This window comes from Pinus tabuliformis, chromosome 7 (assembly GCF_031772625.1).
Source record: "Pinus tabuliformis cultivar Carrire ecotype Pingquan chromosome 7, CPIR1, whole genome shotgun sequence".
Lineage (NCBI taxonomy): Eukaryota > Viridiplantae > Streptophyta > Pinopsida > Pinales > Pinaceae > Pinus > Pinus tabuliformis.
Window position 1 is genome coordinate 810,181,824 of NC_142293.1, and position 10,634 is coordinate 810,192,457.

Sequence of the window (10,634 nt, forward strand, 5' to 3'; positions counted from 1 at the left end):
GCGCGTCCGAGTAGGAAGTAGACGCAGCAATAGTGTATTTCCATGTAGCAATTGTACTGATAGTTCAATTGCCAGTTGGATATTGTAGCCACCCGGAGCTCTGAATGGATTCCACTACTTTCTTTCAAACTTTTAAATCCATTTAATTACATTAATTTGGAATATGCCCCACGCGGAGGTCAAAGCAATCCAGTGAAGTTGGAACGCGGAGTGACTTTGGTTGCCACGAATGCCCTTCAATTATTCATTATGTTTTTGGCTGGCCACCGCTTATACCTCTCTTCGTTGTTTCCTTCATCTTTCCTCGCCCACGCGGATGACATGACATATGCCCACTGCTGTTTATGTTTTATATATGTAATCCTAATCAGACATCACTCCCACCACATCCCTCTCCCACATCAATTTCGACCTACTAGTTGTTTATTCACTCGTTCATTAACATCTCGGGCAATTCTGTTCCTTTTCCTTCATATCCTCCCTGCATTACTCTGTCCTTGCATCTATATTTTTGAATTCATCGGAAATGGGAACACCGCTCCTCTTTCTTTTATTGTCAATATCATCCAGACTTCTCATAATTGTCTCTGCAAATTCCTACAACGATGTCGACATTACATGGGGTAATGATCGTGCTAAAATCCTCGACAATGGCCAACAATCACAGTTGACTCTGGATCGAACTTCAGGTAATATTTGGTAAATATGATTTCATGCCAACATCCTTTGCTACTATTTCATTTTGGTAAATATGATTTCATGCCAACATCGTCTGCTACTATTTCATTTTTATGTACACTTATTAGACATTCTAATCTTGCCATTTTTGATGACAGGTTGTGGGTTTCAATCCAAAGAGGAGCATATGTTTGCCAAGATTGATATGCAAATCAAGTTGGTACCTGGCAACTCAGCAGGCACAGTTACTGCCTATTATGTATGTTTTATTGTTACTCTATCGTTTTAATATTCTAAATGACAATATCTTGTCCTATGATATGCTAACATGTTGCTGGTATATGCCCGCTTGTAGCTATCGTCTCAAGGCCCCCAACATGATGAAATAGACTTTGAATTTCTTGGCAACCTCTCTGGGGATCCTTATATTATGCACACAAATGTCGTCGCTCAAGCTCCAGAGATTCTTATATTATGCACACAAATGTCTTCGCTCAAGCTCCGGAGATTCTTATATTATGCACACAAATGTCTTCGCTCAAGGCCTTGGCAATCGTGAGCAACAATTTTACTTGTGGTTCAACTCAACCTTGGATTTCCACACTTACTCCGTGCTCTGGACATCAAACCAAATCATGTACGTACTCTTATTACCTCTTCACTCATTCATCCATTCAATAGAGCACAATACAATTTATGAATCTAACAGAATTATAAATGTGTGTTTGTTATTCAGATTCTCTGTAGACGAGACTCCCGTTCGAGTGTTTAAGAACAGGGAGACAGAGTTGGGTAAAGTGGATAGCAATTATCACTATCCTAAGAGCCAAGCAATGAGGGTCTATCCAAGCCTCTGGAATGCAGATGATTGGGCGACTAGAGGTGGACTCTGTAAATGTGCTAGAAAACCTCCACAGATGAATCTAGCTAGTAAAGGTTGAAAACACAGCTTTGTAGAGCAAAAACATTAAAAGAAAATTGAAAGAACAAAATAATGATTCATTAGAAAATAGGTTACAATGCTCATGATATAGCATTACTGGGTGAAGATCCCAAGGTAATGCACCATAGTGGTGATCAATGAGAGGACTCAACACCTATAACAAGTTCCGAAGAGAATCAGCCAGTTGCGGAGTGAAAGGAGGAGCAAATCAGGGAGTAAATCATGCAGAAGAACTAACCAATTGCGGAGTTAAAGAAGAAGCAAATCAGGGAGTAAATCATGCAGAAGAACTAGCCAGTTGCGGAGTTAAAGAAGGAGCAAATCAGGGAGTAAACCATGCAGAAGGAATCTTGCATGTAGTCCCATGCTCTAAGTGTCCGCATGTAGGTGTGTAGTACCTCCAACACCCCCCCCTGAACACCACTATGGGGAAAAATAGAAAATGGGCCCTGACAACTAAGGCCAAAGGTCACCCAAAATACAGTGCAACTTGTACTAAAATTGAGGAAAGAGGGAAAACCTCGTGGGAAAACCCCCCCTCAAAATACAATGTAATCAAAAGAAAAGAGGAAGAAAAGACAGTTGCTAAGCAACTGTGTCCTTCACTCCAAGACGATCGCGCAGAGAGCGAAACTTCTGCTTAGTGAATGTCTTGGTGAAGATGTCTGCAGTCTGTTCTGCTGAAGGACAGAACTGCAAATCAATGACCCGATCATGTACTAAGTCTCTGATGTAGTGCATATGGATCTCTATGTGCTTCGTCCGCTGCCGCTGTACTGGATCCCTGCAAAATTTGAGAGTGCTCTGGTTGTCACACCAGATGACAATGGGCTGGTGGAACTAGACGCCCAACTCAGTGAGGAAGTGCTGTAGCCACAGAGCCTGAATGGTGATGTTGACTACTCCTCTGTACTCGGCCTCGGCTGAAGAGAGAGCAATAACAGCCTGCTTCTTGCTCAACCAACAGATAGGGCCAGACCCTAGATTGAGTGAATATCCGGAGGTGGACTTGCGATCAATGTTGTCGCCCACCCAATCAGAATCAGTGAAACTCATGCGGTTCCTGCATGTATCTGGAAACTGCCCCTACTACATATGAGAGATCTGGTTTGGAGTGGGAGAGGTACAATAAGCTCCCCACTAGCTGTCAGTAGAGAGTACTGTCAACTAATGGAGTGTCACCTCCATCCTCAAGGCGGACCCCAGAGAAGACATCACGCTGAAGCTCGGTTCCGAATTTCAGAGTTTTTCGTGCTATATTTGCGGAGATATGATCTGAGGAAGTTGGTCTTTTTGCAGACTCTTGAATTACATTACAAACAGGTGACTTGGGGAAAATCGTCATAACTTTCTCTCTGAGCATCAGATTGAAATTTCGTAAGAAGGTATAGAAAGAGGACGGAATGTAGTTTCTTGTATATATTTTTTAGATCCAAAGGTTGAAACAGTGACACATGGCACTTCATACGAGTTCGCTCTTTTGGAAATGTCTATAATCAGGTCATCTTAGGAGGTCCTGTATAACTCTTTCTTGGAGAATCCAATTTGGATCAGACCGGTGGCATTGGAAAGAGGACGCAAAGGGATACTACAGGTCACAATTTCAGAACTTAAAGATCTGAAAGTATAGAGTTATAGTCGTTTCAAGATCGAGATCCTAAAATCAAGAAAAAGCAAGATGAGGAAGTTTGATGGCAAGGATCCGGTAAATTGGATACTTCAGATGGAGCAATATTTTGATCTACATTGTGTACCACTGTTACAAAAGGTATCTATTGCATCTTCATATTTAGAACCGGATCAATTTTTATGGTATGAAGGGCTTTGTTCTCGTAAACAACTTGTTACGTGGTCAATTTTCACGGAGGAAATGGTAGCACATTATGAGGATACAAAGAGCAACATCTTCTTTAGAGCAACACCACAACAATTGGAAATGGTAAGAGGGCTTTGTGACATAGTGGAAAGTAAAATTATGGAAACTAGGAAGCATACCCCTCACAACTATAAAGATGGAAGTGTTGTTTCTCCTAGCCTTCCACAACTTACAAGGGTTACACCACAACAATTGGAAGAAAAAAGAGAAAAAGGGCTTTGTTACAATTGTGATAGCAAATGCACTAAAGGTCATAAGTGTGCTGAGAAGAAATTATTTTACATAGAATACGAAGAGGAGGAAGAAAAAGACCAAGAAACATCAAAAGAAGAGGATATACGCCAAGACCCCACCCCAGAGAAAGAAGAAATGAATCAGACCATATCTTGTAAAGCATTGGCAAGAATTACCACTCCTCAAACTCTCAAGATAAAATGACATATCAAGAAGAAAAAGGTGCAAGAAGTGAAAGATCACATCGAGAAAGAAGAAATAAATCCAACCATATCTTGTAATTCATTGGTCGAAATTACCACTCCTCAAACTATCAAGATAGAAGGACATATCAAGAAGAAAAATGTTCAAGAAGTGAAAGATCACGTCGAGCATCAAGAAGTGAATCCGACCATATCTTGTAAAGGATTGGAAGAAATTACCGCTCCTCAAACTCTAGAGATAGAAGGATATATCAAGAAGAAAAAGGTTCAAGCAGAGAAAGATCACATCGAGCATCAACAACAAGTTCTCCAACTTTTAAAGGATAACGCCACTTCGGTGCAAAATCAAACGAAACAACAGGTAGATCAACATCGTAGTGAAAAATGTTTTGATGTAGGTGATTGGGTATTTTCACTGCTACATCTCAAACAAGCTATTTATGAGAAGAAAATGTTGGTAATTCTACATGCACTTAGAAAATGACGACCTTACAAAACGGGAAGACTCTTCAAGGATGAGGATGTGGAACCATTGTTTTGTGCTATTTCTATTATCAAACCAGATTGGATAAACGAAGCAAGGGATGAATGGAAGAAGGACGAAGAAGAATGGTCACTTATTCAAAAGTTTCAAAAGATCCCAATTCAAATAATATTGCCAGAAATTGAAGAGGAAGGAAAAATCATATTGGAACCTGGAACAATCACAGAAACAAGAACCGGACAGCTACAAAATCGATCAATTTCAGAGTATCTCATTAATTGGAAGAACTTACCCGCTGAAGATTCCACATGGGAGGACAAGAATTTTATACACGTCAAGAACTACTCAAGCGTTGAGGACAACGCTTTTTGAAGGAGAGGGGCATGTTAGGCCCCTATAGTACTAGTGTAACCCCTTATTGTTATTAGTACAACCCACTTATTATATTGATGTACCCATGTAGTGCCCATATTGTTACTATTGTGCCACATAGAAGCCCACTTTTGTTGCTCTTCAGAGGATAATCTTTGTTCTAAAAAGTATTTAAGGCTATCATCTATCTTTTCTATCTTTTCTTGAGCTGGTTTCATAACACAATGGCTGAAGCCGAGCTGCTGGTGATCAGGAGATCATCCACATACAAAACTAAGATAAGAAGAGAATCATGTGTCCTGAGCATGTAAACATTCGGATCAGACTTACATCTTTCAAAGTTTTGTGATAAGAGAAAAGAATCCATCTTCGCATACCAAGCTCTTGGGGCCTGCTTAAGGCCGTAGAGAGATTTCTTTAGTTTGCAGACCAAAGATGAATCTTGAATGAAACCATGTGGCTGCTCCATGTAGATCTCCTCAGATAGGTCTCCGTGAAGAAGGGCATTCTTCACATCCATCTGATGTATTTCCCACCCATGGGCAGCCGCAATGGCAAGTGCAAGGCGTATGGAATCCATCTTTGCTACTGGAGCAAAGGTCTCATCATAATCAATGCCATGCACTTGCTGGAAGCCTTTGGCTACTAGCCTAGCTTTCTGTCTGGTGATTTGCCCATCTGCAGCACTCTTGGTCCTGTAGACCCATTTGCATCGGACAAGTTTCCTTCCTGAAGGAAGGGGGACCAGATCCCATGTCTGGTTCTCGAGGAGGGAGTTATACTCCTCCATGGAGGACTCCCAAGATGGATGCCCAACAGCCTCAACATAAGACTGCGGATTAGAAGACTGAACCAAATGACAATGCCAGGATGGCGTTGGTTCAGTGGCAGTGAGGGCAAGAGGAGGCTCAATAAACTTTGAGCTAGTCCTCCGCGGATCAGAATTATCCCCCACAAGACCATTTCTAGTAGCTGAGTGGTCTTGTGCATATATCTCACGTAAGCTCCTTGTTCTCTGATTTATGACAGGGGAAGTTGATTCACTACTGGAAGCCCGATCTGGGCTTGGATGTGGATCATCATATGCATGCACTAGATTTGTATCTGAAGACTCTGTCTCTGCATCTGCATGCTCTACCGTGGCATCTGCATGCTCTACCATGGCATCTGCATGCTCTGTATCTGCATTTGAGTGTACTGAGTCATCATCTCAGACATGAGGTAGATAAAAGGTGTCTACATGCGGCAATTGAGGTGCATGCGAGAGAATTTCCTCAAATTTGACACTTCGCTCAATGATGAGCTTGTCCGTAGAGGAAATCAGGGGTCAGTATCCCTTCACACCATCAGGGTATCCAACAAAGATGCACTCAATGCTCTGTGGATCAAGAGCTTTCCTCTTTTCAGAGGGGATCCTGGCCCATGCTCGGGAGCCGAAAACATGGAAGTGGGTGACCTCTGGTTTAGTGCCGCTCCAAGCCTCAAAGGGGGTATGATCCTTGATAGACCTATGATGAGATCTGTTCTGGATGTAGTTAGCACAATTAAGTGTTTCAGTGCATAGCTTATGAGGCAGTGACTTAGCATGCAACATGTAGGAAGCCATCTCTTTGAGAGATCGGTTCTTTCTCTCAGCAACTCCGTTCTGTTATGGAGTGTATGGAACTGTGTACTGCAAATGTATGTCGGACTCAAGGCAAAGGTTCTGAAGTGCTGTGTTAACATATTCCCCCCCATTGTCTATACGGAGGGCTTTGATCTTTCTCTCTGACTGTGTCTCAACTAGTGCTTTGAAATCTTCAAAGTGTACAAAAACTTCAGATTTGTCCCTGAGAAGATACACCCAAGTATACTGTGAGAAATAATCAATAAATGTAAGCACATACCTTGCTTTGTTGATGGAAGGATGAGGAAAAGGCCCCATGAGATCACTATGGATCAGATCTAGAGGAGAGGATGCTCTGTGAGTCTTGCCGGTGTCAAACTTTTCTCTAGGATGTTTGCCAAGGACACACCCTTCACAAACTCATTTGGAGAAATTGATATTTGACAAGCCTTCCACCATCTCATGCTTGCTTAGCTGCTGCATATACCTGTAATTTAAGTGACCAAACCTCTCGTGCCAAATCCTACTACTATCATCAACATGTGTAAGCAATCAGGAGGATTCAAATTCAATAAATTCAGAAAATGTATACAGTCTGGCTCCATTGTTTACCTCACCGGTTGCAATTTTGGAGCTGCTATGTAGGTCATATATGTTCATTGCATCTAGAGTGAATTCCACTCTCTTTCTGGTGCCGGAATGAGTGACCTGATAAACTGAAAGCAGGGTTACCGAAAGTTTTGGAACATGAAGCACATATTCAAAGCTTCCGTGTAAAAGTTCCACTCTACTTTTTCCGGTGACCTCAATAGGTGAGTCATCTCCCATGAGGATGGGAGGTCCTTTGCATGCATCCAAAGAGGAATAGACTTCCTTTGCAGCAGCCATATGATGTGATGCACGAAAATCTATAATCCATGCATCTGGGGAAGAATTAATTGCAACTAAAGCATGAAAATTGTTACCTTTCCCATGTGGCAGATCCTCAGTTTTCTTCTTGGTGCCCTGAGGGATGTGGTCCCCAAGGTTGTGCTTTTGAAGGATTTATGCCATTTGGTCAATTTGTTTCTTCATGCAAGAGGATTCTGGATGGAATCCTCTTTGACAGTAGGTGAATTTGTTTCCTTTCTTCCCTTTCTCATTTCTCGAGCTGGAGGAGTCATTGAAGGGCTTGGTGTACCCTTCCTTCTTTGGATGGGAATACGATTTTCCTTTGTCTTTTTGCTGCTGATTTTTCTGATTTGAATCAAATCTGTGATTTTTATTGTGGCTGCCATCATGCACAACAAGTGCATGTGCTTTTGGAGGTTTGATTTTCTCCATGCCAATTAGTTTATCTTGCTCAAAGGTAAGGGACTCCATGAACTCTTTGAGAGAAGGCATACTGTAGGATTTACTTGTTGCGAGCCTTACTGAATGAAATGTAGACACAAAGACGGAGTACTCCAGTTCGAGCTTTGACATAATAGAGAGAACTTGGCGACTCTCCTCCTTGGATTTGTCAATTCCACAACCCTTGAGTTGCAACAGTAGATCATTATATTTGGTGAAGAAGTCTTGAATTCTGTCATAGTTCCGTGGATCCAATGACAACAGCTCCACTTCGAGCAGATGTCCTTTCATCTCATCCTGTTTCCCGTAGAGTTCTTCAACCTTTTTCCAAATCTCATTGGGAGTATTACAGGCAGATAGATGAAACTGCAACTCTGGGGAGATGCACATGCATATGGATTCGTGGGCCTCATCCATGCAGTTGAGGTACTTGGATTTCTCTATGGCTAAAGTGGGTTCCACTTCTACAACCATGGTAATCCTGTACAACCCTTTTTGACGAAGGTATCGAGTCATTTGGTCCTTTGATAGTTGTATGGTGTTAGGATCGATGCTTTGGGAAACTCCATTTTCTATCGATCTTTGATCTCCAAGTTGTAATACCTATAAAATAAAGTACTGGTGCGCCTTTTATCTAGCAACCTGTGGGCTCTGATACCATGTAAATGTGCTAGAAAACCTGCACAGATGAATCTAGCTAGTAAAGGTTGAACACATAGCTTTGCAGAGAAAAAACACTAAAAGAAAATCGAAAGAACAAAAGAATGATTCATTAGAAAATAGGTTACAATGCTCATGATATAGCATTACTGGGTGAAGATCCCAAGGTAATGCACCATAGTGGTGATCAATGAGAGGACTCAACACCTACAACAAGTTCTGGAGAGAACCAGCCAGTTGCGGAGTGAAAGGAGGAGCAAATTAGGGAGTAAATCATGCAGAAGAATTAGCCTATTGCGGAGTTAAAGAAGGAGCAAATCAGGGAGTAAATCATGCAGAAGAACTAGCCAGTTGTAGAGTTAAAGAAGGAGCAAATCAGGGAGTAAATCATGCAGAATGAATCTTGCATGTAGTCCCATGATCTAAGTGTCCGCATGTAGGTGTGTAGTACCTCCAATAGACTCGTCAAGACAGACTGGAGAAAATCCCCTTTTGTTGCATCCTTCCGCAATTTCAATGCTACTGTTGCTTCTAACTTCGCAGCAGAGGAGGCTTTGGACTCGAATCAAGAGCAGAAACTCCAGTGGGTGCGAAATAACTATATTCTATGATTACTGTGCTGACACCAAGAGGTTCCCCCATGGGATACCCACAGAATGTAAATGAGCACCCAACTCAACTCCATTGTTTGATTGATGCATTTTCGATACGATGCCCTTCCAACAATTCTTTTATTCCTTTTTTTCTGACTCTATGAGCTCCATTCTTTCATTATTTTCCCAGTACATACATTATTGTATACAAAATTTGCTATATGGGCTCCATTATTTCATTTTTTTCCTAATACATACATGAATATATGTCTTTTATATAACAATTTTCAATTAATTTTTTTTCAAATGGATAAGGATACCTTTGTTCTGGATGATTCTGTAATTGACAATTGATTTACGTAATCTCATAAACCAAATCAGGAAGAACCAATACCTTAGGCCAAGTTGGTATATAATATCCATTTCCTTTCCGCTATAGTTTAACATACATTTGGTAAGGTGAAAATTGATCTCTTGTCTCCTCCTGTAGTTAAAATTTGATACCTCAGCAATTGTCTACGTAAATTAAATTTGTGCTTTGAGCAATTGTCTATTGTTGAAAACTGATACCACAAAAATTTCATAATCCTAAACAACGGGGAGGGATGACAGATATCAATTAGGATTTACGCTAGCCTTTGGAAAACAAATGATTGGGCAACCAGAGGTCAGCGCTTCAAGACCGATTGAAGTGAAACTCCCTTTGTTTGCATCCTTTGGCAACATCAATGCTGCTACTTCTAATTATGTAGAAGAGGCACAGACAAGTTCCGGACTCAACCCAGAGGACAGGCTTTAGTGGGTGCGAAATGAGTATATGATTTACGATTACTGTGCAGACACCGAAAGTTTCCCCAGGGGTTGCCTACTAAATGGATGAGAGCATTATACTTATTCTATTAGGGAAAAATGTTGGCAAATGGAGGTGAGCATTCTCCTCATACTATCAGGGAAAAAGTAGTGTTGTAACTCGTTATTTATATTTCATTTTATTCTTTACAAAGTGTTGGAGTTGCTTTACGTTTCTTTTTGTTATTTTTATTTATTTAAATTTAATTTACTAGTAGGTTTAATTAATTAAGAAGTTGAAGCTAATCTAAACATTAAGTAGAAAGTAGAGTAAATTTTGTGATCTTATAACCCATGACTTCAAAGAAGAATCTTTGCATTGTATTGTGAATATTGTATTGTTCATGGATTAATTTTGGATATTTTTCAGGTGTTGGAATAATCAATGATGTTCTTAAGATGTGATAATGTTAATCAACCAACTAAAAAAACCTAAAAAAAATTGAAATATAAATTATTAGACTTCATAATTAAAAAAAAAGCTCCTTATAATTAACTCAATATATTTATGCATGGGACCACCCTTCTCAAGATCACTAAAATACAACAACAATCATTTCCACATCCGTTAAAAGTTAGCTCGATATATTCATGCATGGGACCACCCCTCTGAAAAGTTAACTCAATATATTCATCCATAGGACCACCCCTCTCAAGATCACTAAAAGACAACAACAATCATTTCCACATCACTTTAGGGGTAATGGCCTTAAAAGTCATATGTTCTCAAAACCACATTGATACTATTTCCACAACTACAATCATGTAGTTAGCTTTTGCATTTGTTCCAAGAGTTTTTATTAT

The 10,634-nt window shown here is 40.4% G+C and overlaps 1 pseudogene; it reads left to right on the forward strand.

Annotated features, from left to right (window-relative positions):
• The first annotated feature begins 526 nt into the window (after positions 1-526).
• Positions 527-9,054, forward strand: LOC149250041 (xyloglucan endotransglucosylase protein 1-like; annotated as a pseudogene).
• Positions 9,055-10,634: the final 1,580 nt, after the last annotated feature.